General features: G+C 36.1%; 1 protein-coding gene and 1 long non-coding RNA gene across 7 annotated transcripts in view; one reads left to right on the top strand and one right to left on the bottom strand.

Moving 5' to 3' along the window:
• Positions 1-26,662, top strand: part of LOC132910295 (LIM domain only protein 7) — a 158,983-nt gene that overhangs the window by 65,922 nt on the left and 66,399 nt on the right. For 2 of the 6 annotated variants that reach the window (XM_060965865.1, XM_060965867.1), the window contains exon 1: positions 18,136-18,456. The exons of the other annotated variants lie outside the window; for them this stretch is intronic. The gene's annotated coding sequence lies outside the window, so the exon portion shown is untranslated. Of the gene's footprint in view, positions 1-18,135; positions 18,457-26,662 lie in introns of those variants that run through there. 6 annotated transcript variants of the gene reach the window in all.
• On the bottom strand, positions 13,911-19,353 carry LOC132910320 (uncharacterized). Its single transcript, XR_009658728.1, has 3 exons — positions 19,189-19,353; positions 18,191-18,302; positions 13,911-18,100 (listed from the first exon to the last, which is right to left on the bottom strand). It is a non-coding gene; the product is annotated as an uncharacterized LOC132910320 (long non-coding RNA).

Below are 26,662 nucleotides of genomic sequence, written 5' to 3'. Positions count from 1 at the left end.
GGAGATCCGGCAATGTTTCTCATCGGTCGCAGCTCGGTGATCGCACCACGACGACGATGCAACGAAATCGCAACATCTGATGGCGGCTAAACTGCAATTTCGTGATCGTTACAATAATTCACGACGTGTACATGGCGCAGCCACTGGGAAAGGGAGGATACCTTGTTGCACATCCTCGGTACACATTACCTATATCGAACATGTATAATAGACGCACGTTGTACGGTCACGTGTTCCGAGGCTTCCGTGGATCGACACGACTTAAAGCTACGATTCGATGGTTCGTGCATCGTCGATCGACGATGTGCGCAGAATCTATGAATCCAACATGAAGGTTGATCTTGGAGAATCTGGCCGATTTACGGCCAATCATCCAGAGAATATTGCATAGGAGATTATTTGAAATCGATGATCGTGTGTGACTTGTATTTTCTTCGTGTTTCTTGGATGATTGATTGGATAAAATTCCACGACGACACGAAGAATTATTTTTATATACGAAAGCGCGGTTCTAAAGAACAATAAAGTCATTATGAGCGCGGGATATAGTGCGTGACAGGTGTAACATTGCGGGGCGTGTGTACGCCGGAATATTTTCACGCGAAAATACGGTTTAATAGGATGGCGGAGTTAGCACTTGGATAATTACATCGTACGAATATATGGTAGTTAATTATACTATTTTAACTGCGAGCCTAACTTTTATCGCGCATTTTGTCCGGATCTAAGATCGGATTTAAGATCTAAAATTACGTAAGGGAAGTATATTCTAATTGCTCCTCAACGCAATGTGTAGATGAGTAAAATCATGAACCAAACTTGTAAATGAAAATGTAAACTATGTCATAACTATCTGAACCTCTTTACAAAATGAACATATTAACAATTAGAAACAACTCTTGTTCGTTTTTTGTAAAATTAGCAGAATACAAACTACACATCTACTAAGAAGAGCATAAATAGTAGTATGTACATCATAATTAACTTACTGCAGACAAACATTTATTTTCATACTCCGCAGACAAATTAGAATGTGTATGTCCAGCCTTAAATTTTTTAATGTTCTGGACCTCCAGAAAATCTGAAAAAATTTATCAACTTCAGAATTAGAAATATTATACAATCGTTTACCGAATAAAATGAAGTTGAAATCTTGAAGATGAAGATTGCTCTCTCAAATAACAAAATGATTTTACAAAGTTTGACAATTACCATACAACATAAATCTTAGCCTTTCAAATTAAATTTCAAGACGTTATAAACATAATATCCTACTACTGCATATGATTATAATAATCGCAGGGATTAAAACCATTGCAGATCCACTGATAATAATTTTATAATTAAATTAAGTCCTTTGTAAAATAAGCGAATGACCAGATAGATTTTGAGCAATAGCGTAATTATGTAGGTTACGTAGACTTTCAAAGCCCGTGCCATTTTCCATTTGAACGCGCAGGTTGCAGAGAAGGTTGCGAAATGAGTCGTATTAATTAACAGGAACTGTAGGTAAGTTCCCTTGAACGTAAATGCACACGTCATCGAGTTTTAATACAAACGAATCGGCGAACTTGGTCTTTCGTGGACGTGGAGAGAAATCGCTACACATCGGCGAACAACGGTGAAAGCGCTTAATTAGCGGCATAGGTCGCCAGCGCAAAACAAAATTCGCTTAGCAGTCCTTGAAAGCGAAAGATGATATATTTTATTTTCATAGGACGCCAGACTAAAGTTTCCTTCCGGCGGCGATTGTTTTGCATAAGTCATGAATATTATTTTCGAACGAGTCTAGTTTCCCTTGTTTTACTAGGTACTTTCTAACATTGCAGAGCTCTTAATTCTTTTTGTTGGTGTTCTTGAACTGAAAATTGTATGGAATGGCCATCATAAATAAAGACTACTGAAAGAAAATATGAAATGTTACACCTGCCTTGCTTTACATGGGAATAATTCCACGTTACGTATTATACTAAAACTCTCTCTTTATTCTTGAACATTTCCAGAATATTGATATCCATGATATCGGTTACAACATATTTTTGGAAAGTTTATATATTTAGAACTAACAGATTAGTCTCCTTTTCAACTTTTAGACGAGGTGTACTAATAAAAGAATTGTCATTTCATCCTTTTACGATTTCTACTGATTATTTTATTTAATATTTCATTTCCGTATAATTTGATCAATTAACGTTTCATCGTAATTATATTAAAATAATTTCGTTATCGTGTTAAACCAAGTACTCGATACATGCATCAGAATTTCGTACAAATCGAACGCGTTTATCTTTTTCAGATCAAGTTAATGATATATATTAGATTTATCTTTTCAGAACCGAGAAATGTTTAAAACCACCAGAAAACAGATCAAGATATAAATCATGATAATTAAAGAATCCCCTTTTCCAGAGACCTGTCGAAGTTACTTTCTCTGATAAAAGTGTTGATTATACTCGTTCACTATGGCCACTAACTTGCTAGTTATCTATCTTACAGACAAATTGCATTACATATATAAAAATACACTTCCAATTCTATTGATTTAAATTGCCGTGTTATCAACAAGATTTTATTCCCTCGGTAATTTCAATTTTAACCGCCACGCCAGAGCAATTTGTTTGTAGCCACCCTGCTATTAATTAATATTCGCGCGCAATTAAAGAAATGTTTGTATGGTAATCAGGAGGAAGTATGTTTTCGTTGAACTTTCAACGCGACCGCATAATACTTTCGAGGCATTGACACGGTGATATGTTTTCCCGTACGCGAACGCTGTCGAGCTAATGACTATTGCTTACATTTATGTGCAATTATCCGCACTCACTTAACGATTGCACAACACGATTTCGCGGTTAAACCCGCAGGACGCGAAACGTTTTACGCGTATTCAGTGGAATTCCCGTTTGATCGTTCCAATTGTTTCCTGTAAATTACAGTGCACGTAATTTTTCACATTTTCTTACTTATTTATAGAAACAGAATTTTGTTTCATATTCTGATACAACTTTATCCTTCTTAATAAAATTACACTTAGAATTCAAATATAACGTAAAATAAGAACACGGTTCATTTCGCAATTTCGTTATGAACCAAGTTATTTATTAAAAAATTTCATTTGGATCGAATCGATATTAATTTGGATCAAACCGAGTTACTTAGAGTTAAACTACGGCTGCAAACTCTCAAGAATCCCCTTCCATCCCCTTAAAAGATTTCTACTACGAATCACTTCGAAAATCACATACAATAAACAACACTGATATAACTAACAACTCTTTGACGTCTATCTTAATCAAGTCGGAACATCTTATCAAATTCTGTGCGCGGGCAAACATCTGCCTCCTAGTTGCAAATGATACTCGCCAGCACGAGCGTTCGATGTCTTGTTTACTCTTTCTCGGGAGGTTGGCCACTAGAAGAACGGAATAAAAAAGCGAGTCAACGACATGGGGGAACGGAGTTTGCTTGGCTGCCGGTCCGATCGTAAAAGGATTTAGTGCCGGTTGTGGGACGAGGTCGTTCCCGGAGATGACGTAGTAAAATTTACAGCGGGCGTACGGCCGTGAAGGCCTTCTTCCGATCGCTTACCTGGAGTCTGGGCACTTACTCTACGCCGGTTACTCGCACCTTTCTGCTCCAGAACGCGCGCGGCCTTTGGTAGGGAGAGAACGCGCTCTGAAAAATGACCTCCGACAGCTGCTAGCACTGGTTTCAACGTGCTCGAGAGCGTGACATTCGTTGCGTTTTCTCCAATGATCGTGTACGTTCGGCTCGCTAGCGTGAAGTGGTAAGCCCTGTGTGATCGGTTCGAGTAAGGTTTAATTGGAGTTTGATTTATCGCTTTCGTGTGTTTTGAAGTCGAAGTAGGAGGTTTTTGGAGGATTAGTGAATGAAATAGTTCGGGGGGCTCATGATGTGATTGAATGTTCTATGGAATACACTCGATAGTCTTAAGCATATGTAGGTTAGGTACATGTTCGAGTAGAATTTTACGTATACAAATGTTAGGTGTAATTAATCAATGAAATTGAAGAGGTGTATGGATATTTCATTTAACAATGGTGGATGAACAATATTTGTACATCCACTAGGATGCCTATATCAAAATTGTCAACTCGCGTAATTTTGATCTAGGGAATTGTCGAGGGTTGAGAAATTTACATACCAAAAAATCCAGAGAATCTACAAAAACGCTACGAATTATCATCGACTACCGTCCATTATAATATTCGTTTTTAAAAAAGATGAATCAAATCAAGATAAGGGACTAAAAGATTAATACACACAAAAATATCACGAAAAATCATAGATTTTCATCCATCAGCAATTTCTATAAAATTTCAATTTCAACAAGTACGGAAACAATGAAATGAAAATGAGGGCAAGCTTAGAGAAGAAGTCGACTAGCAAGGGAAATAAATCGGATGCCGATGCTAGTAACTTGCCCTCGGAGGAGCCCGGCCTGCCCTCGGCCTGTCGGTGCAAACTGCAACTGTAACCGCGGCAGCCGACGCGGTCGTTACGGCATTAACGCGTAAGTGCATAAGTGTGGACCGTGGTCGAGATAGAGCTGCTCTCCGGCGAGGAGTCTAGAAAAGCCGGAGAGACGGTTGCAGCAGCTGTAAACGATGCAAACGGTCGGGGTGAATGCACTTCTTCTCTCACGTTGGATGCACCGCAACTCGAAGCGGGAACGGGCGTCGCCGGTGTCGAAGCGTCGATGGATACCCAGAGGCTCTTAGGAACCTCCTTTGACACTCGTTTCGCCGTGATCTTTCTCTTTGTAATCGAAGCCCATTGCTTCCTTTCGAGTACATCGTCTGGGTTTCTAGTTGCTGATTGTCCACGTGACAGTTGTTGTCATGACTAGGATGATCGCGTTGATCGTGAATGGTGCCTCTTTGAGAAGTTACAGGACGCTTACGAAGGCTATGAGTAGTATCTGAGAAGCTGCAATTTGGTGAACGATATGAAGTTAATGCCATTGTCTCTTATTGTTTTCTTTCGTGAATTTCATGGAATTCGAGGTTAGATGTTTTGTGCCGTTTTTCATTAAGCATGGTTAGACGCGTTAGAAGTTAACCAAATTGCAATTCGGTGAATGACATAAAGTTCATCTCGTTGCGTTATATTTTTGAGACTTTTTCTTAAAGTTAAATGCTTCTGTAATTTTTTTTGTTGACCTCGGTTAGGTATGATAGAGGTGGACATGATTTCGTTTCTCTCAATTAGGTTGAGAATCATGTTCTTGATTATGGATTGATATAGGTTAATAGGTATGTAAATACAGGAATGACACAATGTAGAATTTTTGAAAGGCAATAAATGGAAACAAACTCGAGAAATGAAGGGATTACGTTCCCAACGTAGAATGAATTTGTCGGTTTCAGTCGATTTATGCTAGAAGATTTGTACCATAACCCGTCAATAATAGTATGATTATAGCCTGAATGATAGAATGTATTTCGTATACAAGAAATTGACCATTTAATATCATGGGTGTATTTAAGGTAAATACAATTTGTACGTATTTCTGTACCGTCATTTTGCGGTTTACAGTTTAATAACAGGATAAGTCAGCATTAACGAATCATAGTGACGTATTTGGTTAGATAAAGTACAAATTACGCGTATTTTCTCAATCAAAGACAGATAGATTTCACCTTAGTTAATTATGTAACAGTTACTTTATCGTGGTAATCAATCTAGCCATAATGAGTAGTCGAAATTTATAAAATTTAGTCCACGATTCTATTAGATGAAACCTTGCGATATTTTTAAATTGATAGTAAGTCGAAAAAACGAAATAAGGAATAAATATGTTTTATATGATGATAGAGACATTTGAAACATATATTAATTATTTGAAATAAAGTAATAAGTTCAAATACATGCACATATTGGTATAAAACTGATCAATAAAAAAGGTACCATATTTTTTAATAAGACAAAAGCAAGTAAAAGATTTTGAGCTTTAGCAATGTTTATGTCTATCGGTTTCATTCGTGAAATTTTACATCCTGAATTACCATTTCATTTAACTATCATTTAACTATCATTTAAAACGACTACAATTTACTCCCAAATTCTTCTCTAAATTTATAATATTATACACCATATACCCTTTGTTATTAAAACTCTCAATTATATATGTAGACAATAAAGAAGTTGTCAGGTCGAGAGAATAGAAATTAGCGATTCAAAGCGTTGAAGGGGATTTGCATTTCGGAAAGCGTATTCTCACGATTCCCAAGCGTCGATGGGATAGGAAAAACGACCGGCAGTCTGGAAATAATTAAGCTTCCAGTGGCGTCGTTAATTTTCGACGAACAGACGCTGTCGTTCGGTAATGCAAATTTCGGAAAGCTGAGATTCTTCTGGTTGGAGCCGTCGCGTTCCACGGATATACGAACATTGTACTTTACGAGAGTCTTTCTATTCGCGCGCGTCTTCTCACGAGTTTCGCCGCATATCTTATCCGTGCAAGGTGAACGAGGTAAATTTACGATCTTCTAGCCAGGTTTCTATTGAAAGAACACGGGCTACACACGCACGAGACCGAATGCACTCAAGAACCTTGTGTTTTCTGATTTCAGGTGAGTACCGCTGATCCACGAGCAGGCGACCTCTCGCTGCGTCCTCGAGTTACGATCTACAAGAGTGTTGGGTGCTCGACTAGATATCCGAGATAGGTGAAAAATTTTAATGGAAGGGAATTTAGTTATTTTTCACGGCGTTATGAGAACATTTAGAAAGTTCTCGATTGATGGGAACTTAGGAGCTGAGTGTAATTGTAGTAATAAAGTTAACGCCGCGATGAATGACTAGTTTCAGACGTTACTTTCACGTCAGGAACTAACGAATTATGGTTTTTGTTGTTTTTGTAGGAAAATTTTATCAGTTTGAGTGCTTGAATAGTGAAAGTGAATAAAGAAATGCAGATATAGATAAATAAGTATGAGTGGTTGTATTGCATCAACCAAGTGAAGAAAAACGAGAATACCCTATGGGTTTATTTATTATTTATATGATACTGTAATAAAAATTGTCTAAGATATTCACTAAATTACATCAAGACACAAAAACGATTCTCTAATTTTTTTATGCGGATATAAATCTAGTTAGACGACAGAATATTTTAAATATTGAAGATGCATATAAATATATGCATAAAATTCTTTCCATTGACCTAAAGTAAATATATGTATATATTTTTATAATATGTAGTAACATATGTAACATATATATATTTATTTATTTATTTATTTATTTACTTCAGGTCTTTAGAAGGAGCTTTTTTAAAGTGACAAGTTCTTACAGGATTACATATAATATATCGTGATATCTCAAGAATTCGGAACTATTAGAAAGGAATCAATGGATTTGGAACGATTGTACCTTCTTTTAAATTAGTTTCATTTGTCTGAAAATTCACGCGAAATAGTCATGATATATACGGAAAGAATTACGTTTTATATCACTTCAAGCTGATGTATTTCAACATTCGCTATTATTAACTAACTTCCAAACAACATATACATAATTGCTTTTAGTCACCTATAAAAATACTAATCTTTTACGATAACTGAAAGAAAAAATTCACAAACGGATAATAATTCCAGCGTAAAAGCATCATGTTGCAATAGAATGCAATAATTCTGCAAAGCATTGCGAAGATACAGATTACGACATAGTTCGACACCACGATTCCGTGAAATTCCTGAGCGTATAGATGAAACAGAGACAAGATAACAAGTCACACAGTGGAGAGACTGCCACTTTGGCAAATTTCAGACGTTGACAGAAAAATTTACTGGTAGTTTCGTATGCAGAGCTCGTCTGACGGCCACGTAATCTTCCAGTTGGAGTTCTTTTGCGATTGCCTGTCACACGTTCGAACAATACGTAATACAGACTCACAGTTTGAAAAAGCGCGTGCCAGTCGATTTTCGGCACCGAAAGGATGGAACAATGGCCGCATTGTCGAGGTTAGCGGTCGAGTGTTTCGCGCACGAACGACATGGAACGCGGCCGAGAAGTTTTGAAACGCGTAAAAAATTCTTGTCACCGTCTGGGATGTACATGCAAGGTGTTTCGAAGAGAGCGTGAAGGTTAACAATGGGTACAGACATGTTGTGCAATGCAAAGTAGAAAAAGAGTTATTTGGTAGCATTCCTCTAAAATTTTGTTAGTAGAAGTTGATCAAAAAGGAAGAGAAATTTATTATTGATATCCGTATCATTTGTTTTATACAAATAAGTTTATACAGATAGTTTTTACAACGGAAGTTCGTAAACTCTTCCTACTGCCTAGTATTTTTCGTACGCATAATAATAGTTCGCGTTCAAAGAAGTAGATTCGACCGTCAGGAATTCATATAGTCAGACACGAACCAAAATTAACTGAAAAACATTTAAATAAATTATACTGGAATTTTACTCTAATACCAAAATTAGCACACGATTTAATACGCACAAATACGCAAATACGCATGCAACAAAGTAATGTTTGACTTAATATGTTCAAACGTTATTTTCTTCAGTACGAGGCCTTACACGAAAAATCTTTATTCTACGTTTTCTATTTATTCCTGCATATTATAAAGTCATCTTCTGTTGATTATATACTCATCATGGGCGAAGTATTTTGAAACGCGTGAAAAATTCTTGTCATCATCTGGATCTTAAGTAAAGGTGTTTTGAAAAGGTGTTTTGAAAAAGTGAATAATACTGGCGTATTGCGCAACGCGAGACGAAAAACGGATTATTTCATGGCATTCCTCGCGGTTTCGCGACAATAGCACGTTACGTCGGCACCGGGTCACAGACGACGTCCTGTCTCATGAGCGTACAATGACGAACCAACGAAGAATTCCACGACGAGCAAATAGGCTCCCTGGCGGATCTCCCACGAGAGAGGCTTTCGGTTAACGAGCGGCCCGCCCCGCTCGTCGAATATCGTTGCAACCAGATGACAAAAGCATCTGGAATCCCGGTTTCATAACGTTCTTTGAAACCCGTTCTTTACTACTGTCGTTTTATATTCTTGTCAACTAGAAATCGTAGTCAAGAATTTTCGTAATTGGATTTAGTAAGTGTTGGGAAATGGAGGGCGGGGGGGGGGATGAATTGTTTAGGGTGGAATGAGTGAGATGGAAGCAAAATGCGGTAGAATTCTGCAAAGTAACAGAATAGAGGATTAGTATAAGCATTTTATTGGATTGATTGTAGCGATGAGTATTTTATTAGATGAACAAATTTTTTCATCAGAAATAAGTAAAAATTTTGTTGATATCTTTATATGAGTATCTATAAAGCAAAAATACTAAAATACTCCAGTTGGTGAATACAACTTAGTTTGTGAGTAGCATCTTCTTTGAAAACTTATTATCTCTCGTTTTGCTGAAATTTCGTACGTATTCATTCTATTGTCAAAAAGAATTCTAAAGAACTTCCGACATACCAAACAAAAGAGCACGTTTCGGCATTCAATTTCGTGTAAAGTATACTGCAAGAAAACGAAATTCTTCTCAATATAACTTAAGAATAGATAAAGAATTGAAATCGTTTAAATAGATATTTCATATGTTATAAGCCCTATTCAAGATATGACAAAGGTGTATGTTATGCCGCGTATCATGATTGGTATCGATCAATACCACTTCTTTATCTTCCTCAAAGTCTCATAAATCACGAAATTTCTGTTCGACTTATTTTGCGATTTTTCTATATCGCGCCCTGCTATATCTATCAGATCTATCAGAATTAAAACAATCGACCATAAAGAAACTGTCATCCCACACGTAGCATACAAAACCACATAAATATAAGTAAACACGTGCATTGAAACATGATTCATATTCAGTCATCGTACTCGTTGAAACCTATGAAACATGTAACGAAAGCGGCTGCAGCCCTTGTAGAAAAATGACAATACGATCGCTACAAAAGTAAACTCTATCGCTTTGCTTAGAGTATATCCAAAGAAGTTAACAGTCGAAACAAGTCACTAAGTAATAGACAATCAGGCACCATCCATAGCTCGCTCCATTCACTGGTCGCAATTGCACAATTAACCTCTGCGTCCTACGCGAGCTCGTAGCTGGAAAAAAAGTCGTTTCCACGGAGAAAGGGGATTCAATCGGACTGTGAACCGTTGATCAGCCGTAATTGAGTAATCATCGTGACGCTGTGCGTCTCCTACACAGTACACGTCTCAACACCCACACTGTTGGAACGACAGGGGCAAAGGGAGCAGTTTCGAAAGCCTCGAGGACATAATTGCGAGCAGCGTGTTAATTGTACGCGAGGTCGTGATTGCACCTGGTCATTGGTGCGCTTTGTCAGCGCGACACGACCGTGTAATAATGTATCGTAATGCTTACAACTCGTGCAGATGTCAGATAGGGGTGTACAATCAAGGTTTTCGCTATTCTGTGCAAGCAGAGCGAAACAGAGCGTGGCCCGTCGAGATTTACTATACTGTGTGTGTACCTCACGTTTCTCTTCTGATTGTGAGATTATACGTTGGATGGTATGAGGAAAATTGTTAGTCTTCTAGGATTCTCGATCTAGTTTCCATGTAATGGAATTTGTTTCCTTTGTTGATGTGCTCTTTTTTTGAAGAAAAATACATACTATGGTGAATATAATTTTTCTGCTTCCGCCAAGAATGTTAGTAATAAACAGGAATATAATAACTAGATTGTGAATTTTTATGCATAATAAATTTGAACGTACAAAACCAAGTTCATGTCTAGGTTCTATTTTGTAAGCTATATTCGCAATATGAATTTCGAGGAAGGTTCTGTTTACTAAGAAATCCTCAAGTATCTCTCTTCGCTGTTGCTGTAAACTGTAATTGAAAGAATCTTAGGAATGTTTATTTGATTAATCAATCCTGATTGGATTGAATAGCTTCAATCAAATGGCGCTATTTCTATAGAAAAATCTACTCTGCCTTTGTAGTGATATTACGAGGGTGATAGAGTTTGCAAATGTTTAGGCTAGAGTATCGATTGCGATTGATGAGCTGTTCTTAGAATACACGAAAGATGGTTGTTTGGTGCCTAATGGAAATTTGGCTGCACGTGGCAAGAATGTGTATTGTGCGTGTGAAATCTTTAAGAGCGCAATGTAATCGCGAATCGAGACAGTCGTGGTAGATAGTTGTTCGTGATTGTTCCAACTGTGACAGTGTAAATCAAGCGTAAGCGAAGAGTGACGAAACTTTTGGGAAAATCGAAGTCACTTTAGGTACTATTTTATCATTAAGTAATTTTTGTACTCTCATCGTCTTATTATTATATGTAGATCTTATTATTTTATTTTAATAAAATAATGGAGGATTTATTAAACGTAGGAAAAGACACTTTTTATTTTTCGAACAAATCGTATCTTCAATTTTAAACGTTCGAATATTTCCAATCATTAGTCTTATCAGTGATTTAGTGATTTTCTTTCTATTTTCTGACTAAATAAAATGGACTCTAAATTTAAAAATACAGAATTTTTATCTACATCTAATACAAATATTCGCTGTAGGATATGTACTCGAACTATCAAGTATCTATTTTATCTCGATATTATTTCTCCCATAAACCTTGAACAGTAAACTACATATCATAGGTACTCTTCTCTTTTCAATGAACATTCATTTCACTCGTAATACCAGTTAACATCGTAATTGCGAATTTCCGTTACAGCAGAGAAATTAGAATCCAAGACATAACGGGCAATGTATCGCGAGCTGTGGGACGTTAATTTCCCAAATATTTTGGCGTGTGTGCCAGGTGATAGAGCGTCGTTTCGTTGGAATTTCACGGGACCGCGACAATTTCCTGGTTCAAGTGCAACTGTCGAATACGCACGGCAAACATTCCACGAGTCGCGACAAGAATTTAGACGACATGAAAACGAGCCGCACCGACGCATCGTAGCAGAGCGTATTTATGCTCAGGGCATTTATTACGACACGACGTTCTGCATCTAATAACCTCTGTTCCACGGCACGGAGTCGCGAACAGACCGCGATACTTGTTCCCGTCGCACGCCCATGGCCCGTTACTCTTCTTCCTTCTCGCTATATTTTCACGTTCATGTCCCCGTCACGTGTTTCTCATTTTCAATTGTGCTTTCCACCTCGTTCCACCCCGCACTACCCACGCACACGCTACACAGTTTCTTCCCTTTCGAACGTTCGAGGCATGCATGCCGTGTAATTAATGTCACGGATGACTGTCACGCGCGGGGAAATTAAACTTGCGAAAGATTGGCCGGCAGCGCGATCATTTGTCTGTTCCGCGGGTACCTCATGTAACTTGACTGAACACTGAGAGGGATATTAATGCGGTTCGTATTTTATTTGCATAATGCGGCATGTTGGTATTGTAGATTTTTGTTAACAATGGAAATCTCGAGAAGTATGAGTTAGAGAAGTACAGTCTTCGGGAAGAACAGAAATCTTAAATATCATCTCCACTGAAGCAACATCGAGTAACTTTTTGTTGCTGCTCCATGTTTATTAAAAACATCGTCGTATGTTGCCTCGTTATGAACAAAATATTTCTGTAAATTGCTGTTTATTACATATGTTTCGAAACACGCAGCAATAAGCGGCGAGAAAATGTCGCTCATTGTTGATTCAGTGGAGACGAAGACTTAGAGTTACGGAGATTTTATCTCATCGAGTTTTTGAAGTAAGGATTTGAAGAGGCTTTGTACGTGGATTAGTATTCTTTGAAGTATAGCGGATCAAAGAAAGACAAATTCAGTTTTGACAGATTAATTTATCATTGTACTTATTGTTTATTAATTATTATTCATTACATTATATACGTATTAGTTTATGTACGAAGGACATGTAAAGTCTGAAAGTCAGGAACATAGTAATTGTAGATTAAGATGCGATCTTTCATTTGAGATTCGAATTTATTTTGACAATTTATTAGAGGGAACCTAAAGAACCAAATATTTCACACATCGTAAACACTATCATCACTTGTTTCAACGAAGAACATGTTCAGAGCTGTTGACTTATTCACTGGTTATCACAAGCTTAACAAGTACGCGTAACTAATTTACCAGTCATAAATCATCGAGCATTACCGCGCGAACCTTACACGTTTTACCGCCAAGACTAATCTACTTTACAGAAATCCATCTCCAAAATATCTATTCGTGCAATCAATATTTATTAAACACTTTAGGATAAAAAAAAAAAAAACACGCTAAAGGATTATATTAAAATCTAAAAGGTTTATCGCTCAGTATCACGTAATTATTTTCCGACTGTAGAGTTCCATTTAACGTCGTCAATTTACTTCATGTTTATAACTCATATTAAGACTAATTTCTTCCAGTGAAACTGGAAGATGCTTTAAATTGCTAAACGGAGTGGTTTAAAATCGAACGGTATTCTTGTGGCGCGAGTATTCATTAAGTGCACAATGGTCGTATAGAAGTGCACAATGATTTCACGTCAGGTAACGTTTTCACGTCATTTCTCTCGTTGCTCCTCTATTTTCCTCTTGTCTATCCGGTCCTGTTTCTCGCTCATGTAGCGCAGCTTGTTTCTCGTCGTTAATTGTTGTCCGAACGTCGGGTTGAACACGATTTTCGCATAACGAGCGTCGTATGTTGCGAATGAATAACCACAACTACATACCGATCCACCACCGTCGATCATTATGACAATGAAAATACAATCAGTCGCAAAATTTTCCGCAAAAATAACAATTTCTATATCTTTCCTAAACTAACATTTTACGAAAAGAATTTATCGCGTAGTTAGCGTATTCTAGGGCTATTTCTATGGAAATACTTACTTTCAAAACAATGCAAGATTTGCAAAAAATATAGATTTTTAAATATAGAAATATAGATAGAATAGCGAAAATAGATTTTTTAAAATTATATTTCCACAATTATATGATACGTAAACTCATAGTATTTTTTAGTATTAAGACAACTTCATAGTTTATCATTACACTGCCAATTCTAATGCATTTGTGAGAAACTTGATGATACAAAAATATATAAAATATTCAAAGTATGATAGTACTTGTAATAACATTTAACGGTTAAAGTATATTTCTACTGAAGTTTAATTTTCTCACTTATATCGGCAAAAATATAAATCTGCATAAATATATTCAGTTTTAAAAATTACCTTCCTTTAAGTTAGTAAAATATACGATATACTTGATTGTAGCTCGTAAACCAAACCTCGAAACAATGTCTATGAGACATTACACCAATGTTCATTGGGACTAATTATTATCAGAATTTAATATTGGGATTATTAAATCAGGCTAATGTATAATCAGACGGAACGTGAAACCGTTTCTGACACCAACACGACTAACGGCACTTGTTTCACTACATATTGTACGCAATTTCTCTTCTACGCCGTCTCTTTTCCGTTCGCGTCATGTCACGCGTTTCTCACTCTCGATCATGGCCGCGAGAGGAACGCATCTTTCGCTTCCTCCGAAGCCTGTCGTGTCTAATTATTACAAAGGAAATATTGTTCTATGCTCGCCATTCTGCCGCGGAATTTGCTGTTCCACGAATTCGCGCGTACATGAAGCTTTGTGCACCGTGGGTCACGCGTGAACTTTTAATTAAAGCAGGAAGCGCTTTTAGTTAGGCTAACTATTTCTTCTTTCTCGATTTATGTCTACATTTTATTATTTGAATAGGATTATTGATCAGTGTGCTTCATTAATTTCATTTGGCTTAAATTAATTGACTTTTTATGTTCAATAATTCTAAATGAATATGTTGTATCTTTTTTACACAGCAATGAACGTAAAGACAGGACTGAACTATCATGATCAATTACGATATCTTGTAAGATTATCGCTAACAAATAACAATATCTTCAAAGAACAATTTATTTTCATATATCTCGTTTTCTTCTTTTTTTTTTTTTTTTTTTTTTTTTCAATACGAAGGAATTAAGCCTTACGAATTATAATACCAAAAAACTCTTCTTTTACGTTTTCTTAAGATCTTTATATTTAATATCTCGAAGAATATAATATACGATGCAGCTAGGAAACGTTCCAGATGAAACAGGTTTAATTTCGCAATGAGATAGCGGTCAATTTTCGACTAATTTAATATTCCAGTATCGTTCGGTCGTTTTGGTTTCCGGTCCTACTGACTTAAAAGTAAAGTCGACAATACACCTCATGCATAATTGCGTTTATATGCGTGCACGTGGCAGATCATAGCGCATGTATGCACGTTTATCCATAAAAAGAATTTCGATGACCCAGATTCACGGTTAAATAGCTCATATCGCTGCCTCCATTCCATAATTAACTCATACTCTTTAATTGTGATTTATCAGAATTTACAAAATTCCCGTTCTACTTGATCGATCGTGTATGAGATTTGATTGGTTTCAGCGATTACGATTAACCATATTAACTCTCAGAATTTCCTGCTGTCGAAACTGAACGTTTGAAACGCTTCGGTTACGCTAGTTTGCCCGCCGGTTTCGTGCATAATAATGAAGCTACAAGTATTAGGTAACGGTGTAATCCAAAGAAAATTGTACGAGAACTGGCCTGAAGTTGCAATCTGTTAAATAAGGTTTCATGCGGATGTACAGGGTTATTTCGCAAACTGTTGATAATATAGAATGTTGTTTAAGTAAAAGTTGTCTGGTTAGCAAGAGAAATGTGATGTTGGAGAAATCTAATCATCGGGTTACAATTTTTTGATAGTTGCATGTGTACGTAATTACCATAGTACAAATTCTGACATGCGTTTAGTAACCTGAATAAAGTCATGCTTCTTTTTTCAGGCCAAGTAATCGTTTCTGTATGTGAAATAATTTAGAATGTCTTGTTTTATTGCCAAATTAATTTCTTTTAGGCAATAGGCAAGTAGCTTACGAAGTTTATTACATTGTTTTTCATATAAATATTTCTACGTAAACAATTTATTATTCAAATCAAAACTGCGATTACATATTCTTAGATTTAAATTGGAGACTTTATATATCGTATATTTTTTCCCACATTCATTACTTTTAGAAGCATTCTATATCACTGGAAAAATTATTCTGAGTTATATCTGTTACATCATTTGAAGCATCTAATTTCTTAAATTGAAGAAAAAGCACGAAAAAGTCATTGATTTTCTTGGTAGTTTTTCCCTTCAACGTTATGCCAAAGTATTTTTCAAACATGAAGTATCTTTTCGTTCGTTGAAATGAGATCGAGGTTATAGCGTAAAAAATCAAAAACCATAACAGGATTAAATAAAGCAGCAAACTTAATACTTTCAACTGTGAAACTACCAACCAAACCGATAGCAGATCGATAAATTAAACCGGTGAACCCGATTCCTTTTACTTTTACGACAAAATCGGCGCGGCGTAGTTACATAAACGCGAACTCGCAATTTACTCGTAATTAATTCATTCCACGGGGGCCATGGATCGATCTGCAAACTTTAATTACGAGTTATCTAGTTTATCGTCTCGATTACATTGTCCCGTGGCCGATCATGCGGCCACGATCTTGCTCGCACGCTCTATCGCCGTCTGGTTGTTTGCACGATCTTTCCTAACCACTGTCTCTCTTTCTCACCGTGTCTGGTTACTGTAATATGTGCATCGCGTTGGAGGCGCATGCACGAAACACACGCCAAACTTTTCATCCGCGCCTCGAACGTCGCGTCGTGTGCACTGTTTGTTTTACCACGAACGCGCCAAAACGACGCCTCCGCCGTTTATTCTCTCCGCTCTTGCTTCCGGTTCTTTCCAACTATACCAATTTGTTCGCACGTTATATCTATTGCCAGCACGATTCACGATTTACAAGAGATTTATTGGGTGTTGTGTTTACGGTTGGATTGTCCGAAGTTTAATTTTGAGATAGTTTCGGTGGAAGTATCGCATATTGTACTATTCGTTGAGTGGAAAGTTGATTAGCGAAATGTGACACGTGCCACAAAATGTTTAACTTTTCTAAGATTCGTAGACGCGGGTCACTGATCTTTAAACATAATCATTTTGGCGACGAAATGAAAATACGTGTGCTCTATGTTTAAGCTTGTGTCACGAAAAGTGACCTAATTACGCTATTAACGAACGAGAATTGAAATACTTTTGCTATCAAACTTTTCAGAATTGGAACTCTAGAGTCTTGGAAACCGAAACTTAGAGTTTTAGAATTGGAACCTTAAACTCTTTTCACTAATTTCCTTTGTAATTTCCATCAATTATCACGATATATACGAGACTAGCACGTGTCCCAATAAATATGAACGGAGATGTACGTCAATGAATTTTATGGTCTCTGAGATTTACACTACATTGACTGGAGGAAGCGCACAACTACTGCATGCGTATTTATCTCGAAGGTGGTATGGTTGGTTTCATTGAATTGTAAGGTTTTTGATGTTTTGACATTGGTTTCGTGGGCGGTAGAATTTTTATGTTAATGACTTTTGTATGTTTAAGCGATATGGCTGAAGGCGACGTGTTACATAAGGCTGTTTCATTAAATTTGTAAATGCAAACTATATTATTAACAAATCTGTTCTTCCTTTAAATAAGCATGTGAAGTTTTTAGCAAAAAGTTATTGTATCGCAGGATTTTTTGAAAATTTGAAATTGAATCGCGCGCTGTAAGTTACAAAATTTATGTTGCAGGTAACAATTGCGTAGTAGATTTAACAGCAGAAGCAGATATGCTATATTCTTATCAAACTAAAAATAGCAAAGTGACTAACGTAAAAACGTACAAGTTACAATTCTAAGAGAATTCATGATACGAATTACAAAATATCTAATTTCTCACAAAATTACATTAAAAAAGATTCACAGTATTTCAAATAATCCTTTTTTAAAAGTAAATTTGGATACTTCGAATTATACATTTTTTACAGATCAGGTGGTCAAATCTTGAAAAATCCGCATAAATAAAATTATTAGATACAGATATTGATTAATATGAAGGATCACCGCGTGGTAGTCACACGTTGCGCAGAGCCGAAGAAATTGTTAAGTGAATGCACGCAGCTCGTAGTCACCACGAGAATCGCCACTGCGCAGCCGTGAGCGTAGAAGTGGGAGATACCTGAAATATGAAATAATTAAATCCTCCTCAGTCATCCTCCGTCCTTAGTCAGTGATGTAGTGTTGTGGCGTTCGTCCTCTGTTCAATTACCTTCGCGTGACATTGACGATTGCATCATACGATCGAAGAAGTATCTATCAGTGTTGTCTTATCGTTGACTCGATTTCGTATCAGAAGTCTTCGTTTGACGAGTTTGATAAATCTTTCATAAAAACAGAAACGCGTATAAATTTTTAATTCGTTTTTCATGGGAACGCAATAAAAAATTTTGGAAACTTTTGTTTTGGTGAAAGTGTGGTTTATTTTGGAGTGCATTATGACGGCGTATCCCATTGAATTTGGTTGTCTTTAAAAACGTGAGTACTTCATTATGATTATTTGGTTTATAATTTATGACCATTTTAATTTCAATGTATCTGTGTTTTGATATCTCAATTATTTTGAAATCTATTTTCATTTTGAAACAAAGAAATATAAATCCAGAAACAATAAGCAAGTACGTCGCATTACTTATCTCTGGGGTACGATATGGAGTTAATATAATTAAGACTATCATTGCTTGACATGTTTTTAAAAACAAACAAAGCATAGTTGCGTACAAAGTACAGAATAACAGTATTGCTCGATTTACCTTCGTTTCTAAAGACGTCAACACACTATTTTTAATTTCGTAACGTACAATAAAATACACACTGCTACTTTGCTTTGATGGCACAACTTAATAAATTTCAAATTTACTTTTATTTCATACAAAGTTTACATTACGTTTCTACTTTTATCGTGCAAAACATATTTATAATTCCATCAGCTTTGCGTCTGAGAGAACGATTACTACTTATGCTGCTATCAATCTGGTCTTAATATTGCAACAACACTAGCTCATCTTCGGTTGTTTTGTAACGCAACAAGCGGAAGGTAGTACTGTCTTCCCGAATAATAGCATATCTTATGTTATGCCGCCCTTATAATGTCGTTGGGATAGCTCGCGAATATTTTCTTCGTAAATTTTAAAACGCCTCTCCTCTTACATTTCTTGAATTGTGTCACTATCAAAGCAAGATAGCGGCACGTTCTCAAATTTAGCTTACCATTAGCGAAATCAACGTTGCCATTTGAACATCTTCAATAATTTCTCATTAGCACAGTATTTCTTGTAATTGTTTTATAAATTTTTTACGATTATATATGAACTCAACTTCACCGAAATCACTTTAATACAAATTTCGTCTCTGTCGTATATCGTTACACCACTGCTTATCTAATCTTTCCTCTATTTGCACAAATATATACTCGCAGATAAATGAATCGAAAGGTGAGATTACCGTGTGGGGCAACCAGCCGGGGAATTTGAAATCGGTTCGATTCAGTCTCTCCAATCGCCATTAATCGTTCTCAAGCAAGTATTCGCATAAAATTAACGCCTGTTGCCCGAGTAACGTTCTCGTGGGGCGAAAATCGTGGTCGAGTGTTTGCCTCTTTTTCTTTTTCTTCTGTTCGACTGGAAAGGAGCCACGAATGCCACGATTCGACGTTTATTTGCACGCAACGCGATATACTGGATGATTTAACCGGCGGCTCTTGCAACTTTGTCAGGCCTTCTCTCCTCGTTTCAGCGCATTATGTTAGAATCGAACTTCCAAGAGGCCGCGAATCACTGGGCGGTCTTTCCACCCACGATTAACCGCGATCCACACTCCTTTTCGTCGCACGCGCCGCGTGTGGTACGCTCGTGACCGGCTATTTCGTAAATTGGATTAACGGTCGTGCAGGCCGGATAATTGACCCGGCACGTAATTCGTACGTTCGTTCCTCTTGGCCCTTTGTTGCGCGTACCCTCCATTATTCTCCGTCTCAGATGCTTGGATATACAATGTATTCGCTCGTTTCTCGTTTACATTTTTACATTTTGTTACTTACCTTCCTTCCCTTTCGGGGGCAAAACTTCGAATTAATACAGTAACGAACACAATTTTTATAATGCAATTTCATTATCACAATTTCATAGTACATCTAGATAATCGTGATACATACATATGTGTATTTTAGTTTCAAGTTGCACCTTAATTATTCCAACAAAGATCCGAAATGGTTTTGAAAGTGTAACACTACTTTCCAACAAATTATTTCTCACATAAGAAAACATTGAATCCTAATTATTGCCACGAAAAGGTATAATGAAACTTGGAATGCAATAAAGTTTGAGAAGATTGCTTGCGAGAGTAAAGTGTTTTAGAGTACTCGGACTTGATAAAACACAAAGTCAATTAAAAGCAGAAAATTTGAAATTCCCCTTCAATTTCATCGAGGATAATGCGCGACCTAGAAACACTTGGATAAATGAACAAAATGAGCAAAATCAAATTACGTGCTCGCGAAATCTCGATTTCCTCTTCTTCCTTGCGATTCGCTAGTAGTCGTGATTCTTCGTAGCTGTTATCCTTGACGAGTTTCTTGTACACGTGCGCGGAAACGTGCCGTCGTCGCGATTTCAGCGTAACAAAAGGAGAACGAAAGTTGCACGCGAAAAGTTTCATAGAAATCTTCGGCGTGTGATTGATACGCGATTGTTTAAAATTCGCCTGGTCAGCACGCTTTGCCTTTCAAATCTTATTTGGCCTGCGAACCATGGCGTTAGTCGCCTCGGTGACGCAGCTGAACCGTACAATTTCGAAAGATCGATCTGAGATTTAGCGTGTTCTCACCGTTTGCTTGAAACAAGATCTAACTTTTTCGTTGAAACCCGTAGTTTACAGGGTTCACGTGATTTTGTAATTTGCTTGAAAATTGACTCTAATTCAGTAATCTTTGATTCATAAGCGAAATTTCAACATAGTAGAGTTTTCACAGATAGCTAATTTTTATTACGGAGCGTTCCACTATATTAGTCAATATTGCTATAATTATTAAAGCGACTACTGATTACTAAAGTATAATACTTGTATTCTCTAAGGAAATCAAAATGAGAAACATATCTTACACAAATCGTAATATTTTACACAAAATCAGACAAATCCTCAAAATTTCTTGTGTATAAAATTTCTATGAGAAATTAAGTAATCATTTTTATCATTCTGATAATTTTAGTGCTAATTTTTGCCATGAGACTGTTTCGTCTTCGTCATAATTCTATTAAAAAGATTCCTTAGGCTGTGCTCTAATAAAGCTGCTTCCACGATAACTTTAAAGTTTCTCAAATAGTTGTAACATCAACATGTTGATACTGTGTATGAGGTGTCAATGTGTAAATTTTCTCATTAATAAATTAACAATTTAAGTAAAACTTAAAGTTGCCACAAGTAGAAGAAAACCAAAGAGCTAACCGCCTTTGTCTACTTGAAATTCCGCCAATAGGATAGGAAACATAATTTTTCCGCGTGGCACCTGTACAAACGACGAGTGCGTAATATATCAAAGTCGTTAGAAATTTTCGATGCGAATTACGAGAGGCGGTCGCTGTCCACGCGGGTCATTAATCGGGACTCCGCGAAGTAATTAAAGTCGCCGTCACTCGTCCGTGCGGTATATTTAATCGCGGAACGCGCATTCGCGTCGAGTTGTACGGTCGCGGGGCTCCGTGTGTCGAAATGCATCGCGCGAACACGAATGAAAAATCTTTGCCCTGGCCGCTCACCGCCACCTGTGCAAAACTTGGATACCGTACTTATGCTACTGTTTATCAGAATCCGAAGCCTTAGTCAATATGTAGTAACAGTATGTGAATGTTAGCAAAATGTAAAAGTTAATAATGAATTAGTAATCAAAAGTAATAACTACTATACTTTCATAGAATCGTCAGGCTATAAATCTAAATTACCTATTAAACAGCTGGCAATAACCTATATTTTACTATTGATTATACAACGTGGTCTAAAAATCAGTCCCCGCAATTTTTCAGACATTTCCGGTAGTGTCACAAAAGATGTTCCAAAGAAAATTTAATCAGTTAATCAGATTTCAATCGACTACAAATTGCAATATTAAGATTTACAAAAAAAGTTTTACTTAGATAAAAAAGTCAAGGTGATCTCTGTATGTTTAGATGAAACAATACATTTTTGTATACATCATTCGATACGTATTTTAATTCCTTACAAAAAAGTATTAAGGTACTTGGTCGAGAAAGGATTAGTTTAAAATATATTTTAACTTTAATGTTGTAAATCTTGTTGTGTGAAGGATAAGAAAAGATAGCAAGCACTTAATTTTTGTTTTCGTTATCTTTCGTAGGATAAGTTCTATAACATTAAAGTTAAAATGTCATTTAAACTTTAACTAAAATTTGATCATTTTTCGTAACAAGTGCTTTAATACTTTTTTGTAGAGGATTAAAAAATCCTTTGAATGGTGTATATAAAAATTATTGTCTCATTTTTAAAAAATAGAGGTAACCTTAATTTTTCATAGAAGTAAAACTTTCTTCGAAGTTCTTAGTATTATGATTTGTATAAAAATCGTGGGGCTGACTTTTAGACCACCTAGTATATATATATACTACCAGTTGCTATAGAGAAAAATGACAAAATTTATTTTAAAATTCGCAATCATTTACATACTATCTATCTATAACAAATATTCATACTTAAGAAAATAAGATCTTTTTTTTGAGATATTAAAAACTCTGTACCTGACTAATGAAATTGAGAATTTTGTACAAAATGGTAGTGATAATTGGATAATTTGACTGATCAGAAAGAAGAAAATAAATGCAGTGTGATTTATCCGTAATTGTATAATTGAAATATATCTCATCAAAGGATAAGCAAGTATTCAAATACTTTTGAGCGGTAGTACATGTTAAACATACGTATACACGAAATCCAGCTACTGGTCGCGCAGAGCTTTCGTTTCTAGCCGCGCTGGTTTTCGTTGCGAATTGCGCAAGCGATATTTTCCTTTCCTGGTGTATCGCCAGAATAAAAATTCCCTCGTTTCGAGTTACAACACGTCGAATGGGGAAACGGTGTTAATATTGACAGCGAGTTTCGCACGAGATACGAGTTCAACGTCGCATTGCGACGTTACGTGACTCTAATAAAGGGATTCTATCACGTATCCATCCTCGTTTCACTTCCGCTTCGACACGTCGCGAGGATTAGACGTTAGTGAATTCTTTCACTTTGAACGAACTGTAATTTCTCTCCGTTAATTTTTTATCCGGCTTCTGTGTTATTAAAAACATGAAACAAGGTAGCAATAATAACATAGATTATGTAGAATTATTATGATTTACTTTAACCTTTTCATAATGCAACACGAGAGAGGTTCGGGAAAGCCGCCACGTATAGTATTATAAATTTCACTCCTTGAGTTTCATCTTTATTTGTAATGCCTTATGTATTTTCTATAAAACCTTTGGAATATCTATTTTTTACATCCGACATTGGAAATATTAGAAATCTTTACAAAGAAAAAATTATTCTGAAAATCTTCGTTATTTTCGTATATTCTCAGAGGATTAACGCACGTGTATTTACGTCAGTGGTATTGCATAGATAAAGTGAATGTCTTTCTGAAACCAGTTTAGGAGGAAGCGGTTCGGGGAAGAGTAGAGAGTTCATAACTGGATTTTAAAATTGTAGCATGCAGACAGTAAAATTAGGGAATCGTTACTATTGTAGATAAAATACGCGAACATTCTACCAGTTCTATGGTAACGTGTCTTTTCGTCTAGTCAATCGTGCAGTTTACGTAACAACCGGTTACGATTTCTTTTCCGGGTAGCCAGCTGACCGAATCGTAGACGTCACTAATCCCAGGGAAATGTTGTAACGGTAGCTTTGTCAGCGCTCTAATATTATAATTCGAGGGAATAAACGTAGAAACATTGGGAAAAAAACTAATACTGTTAAGGTAGCTTTGAGCAGCTTAACGCTTTCACTGGTATCAAGACGTAACTAGCCCATCTTTAAAATTGTATATCTTGTTAGATATCAGATCAAACTATAAAATACCAGAACATAAAGTATTTCAAAAGTGTCTTTATTTTAAATAATAACGATTCTGACATACTGTTCACTAGATACTCTTTTAACTTTCCAATCATTTTAACGAATCATGTGAAAGACAAAGATACAGCAGTTATGTCAGTAGTATTTAACTGATTAATGCATTAATGCAGTATATGCGTCAATACTAATGAATGTGTTCAAATATAAAAGAACACCAAATATATAATATAAAATTGCAAAATATTATATATAAAATATTAAATTATTAAAAATTAATTTTTCTCTGTAACGTCTGTCTATACTGTATCTTTGTATAAACGTGAAATGCTGCAAATGCTCGTATTTATAAAAGTATGAGATTTCATGTTTAAAAATACCAGTCGACGTTCCTCTTTTTTATGTGTAGATATAAATTAAGAAGACTATTGCATCATGTCTTTTCGACACTGCAGTGATGCAAATTTTTCAGGAAATACAGTAAATCAGTATCACGATTCACACGTCGTTCGCCAGTAATGTGAGGCCAAGTTAGATGACTCACTCTGTATTCTCGTGTAATGTAAGAAACAGTAGCGGAATGAAAGCTTTTTATTTCAAACACGATTCTAAGCCATATTGTTGCATAATCTTGTTTGTTGTTTTTACCCTGTACAAATTAAATAACAGTATAGCTGCACACATAACTATACGAAACTACGGATCATTGGTTATATAAATCTGTGACATTGGCTTTCACAACTTGTCGTTGCTTTTTTTCCACCAAAAAAGACCGGAACAGTAAAACAAATCACAATTTTGACGTTGTCTTCCAACTTGTCATTTTTTCTCTTTATAAAAGCATGTACGGGTAACAAAAACAAAATTATAATTTTGGGATTGCCTTTCGAACTTGAAATTATTTATTTAGTTTCTTTTGATGTTGAATCGATAAATCATGATTAACGTCCATTTAATCCGCGACAAGTTGAAACTTCAAAGAAAAGAATCGGAGGTTAAGATCGGCATAACAGAATCTCGAGTCGGTTCTTCGTAGCCGGTCGTCCTTGCATCGTAATGAAAGATGCAAGAGCTCCACCTACATCTGTTTTGTTGCCTCTGAAATGTCACGGAGAAAGGCCGCATTGCTCGCCAAGAACGTGCTGAATATGTCGACCCGCACCTGTGCGATTCAACGTGTTCTTCCCCTCCTTCGTGTCGTCTTCTCGCCTTTAAACGCTCCTACCATGTTCGAACCTTTGCAATTAACTCGGACGAAGGGCAATTTGCTAATGGGCCTGCGAAGCTGCTACACGTAAATTGTACGGGAGCACTGATTATAATAAATTGTATCGTTATTATGTTACACGAGTATCACGACCATCGGAAGGTTTACGATATGTAAATGAAAAGCGAGCAGCATATTTCTGTAATGGTGTGAGTAAGAGGATAATTTTAGAAAGAGAATTTTATTATTTGGAAATATATTATGGATATCAAAATTTTATTATGTAGAAAATTTAATACCGGAATCTTATTACGTAGGAAATTTAAAAAAGTTTTATTATATACAGAATTTACCATAGTTTTATCAAAATATTACTGAAAATTCTGTGACAAATAAAAATTGCGTTTCTTAGATAGAAATTGTAGAAATATTATAATTAATTCGTACACGTCGCAAATTAATTAATAACGTGTTTGCAGCTTACATTGCATATAATAAGGGTTGAAATGTTCTCATTACCATATAACATTATACGAAGCTGATCTCTGAACCAATTGAAAATTTACGTTTCTCGAGCGACTTCTATTTATTCTCGCTGTCAAAGTGGATCGGTACGTCTCGATCTTTCCTTTCATGTAGCGTTCCCCACCATGTGTTACCTTCGAATACCTGCCACACGTGGTGAATGCGAAATTATCCACACTCCTATGATGGCAGACGTTCGAATATCCTTTCGAATCTCACCAATATAGCTGTCAATGTCGCGTTTATGTTTCAGACGTAATGACCTCATACGTTTCTTTTGCTGCTGACTTTTTGTTCGGATGATATCAGCGATCGTACGATCTTGCGTATGACTTTTATTTTTCAAGCTTTTAACTCTGTGAATAATATAAAAGTTGAACGTTAAGGAATAAGTAACTCTCCATAGAGTAACTCTGATAGTTAGACATTTCACGACACACGTTTTTTTCGAATAATCAAATAATTTTGTTCTTCTATAAGACAAGGTTATTTCTAGACTGCGGATATTTATGTGAATTCATATTTTTGTAAATGCAGTTAAATATGTTTTCGTATCTTCAACTTTTTTATAACTGCGTCGTTGGCAGTTTAATAACTTCATTTTTTTTATATATTTACGTTTACTTCATAAATGAAAAAACATTTTCGAACAAAATGTAACAATTCATCCTTAAATTTTACATTATTCGATCGTTTTATAAATCGGTTATGACACTATTTGGCAAATTGTATGTTGTACGAAAGAAAGATTATATTAATTGTTCGATTATATCGCTAATAAAGCAATCGAACGTAATTATCACAAGGTAGAAGGATCATTTCTGATTAGGGGAGCTTTATAACTGGTCGGTTTATTTTTATCTTTACCAACGGCAGCAACAGGAA

This window comes from Bombus pascuorum, chromosome 9, assembly GCF_905332965.1.
Source record: "Bombus pascuorum chromosome 9, iyBomPasc1.1, whole genome shotgun sequence".
In the NCBI taxonomy this organism is placed as follows: domain Eukaryota; kingdom Metazoa; phylum Arthropoda; class Insecta; order Hymenoptera; family Apidae; genus Bombus; species Bombus pascuorum.
Note: the sequence above shows the minus strand (reverse complement) of the source record. Positions and strands in the feature narration are given on the sequence as shown.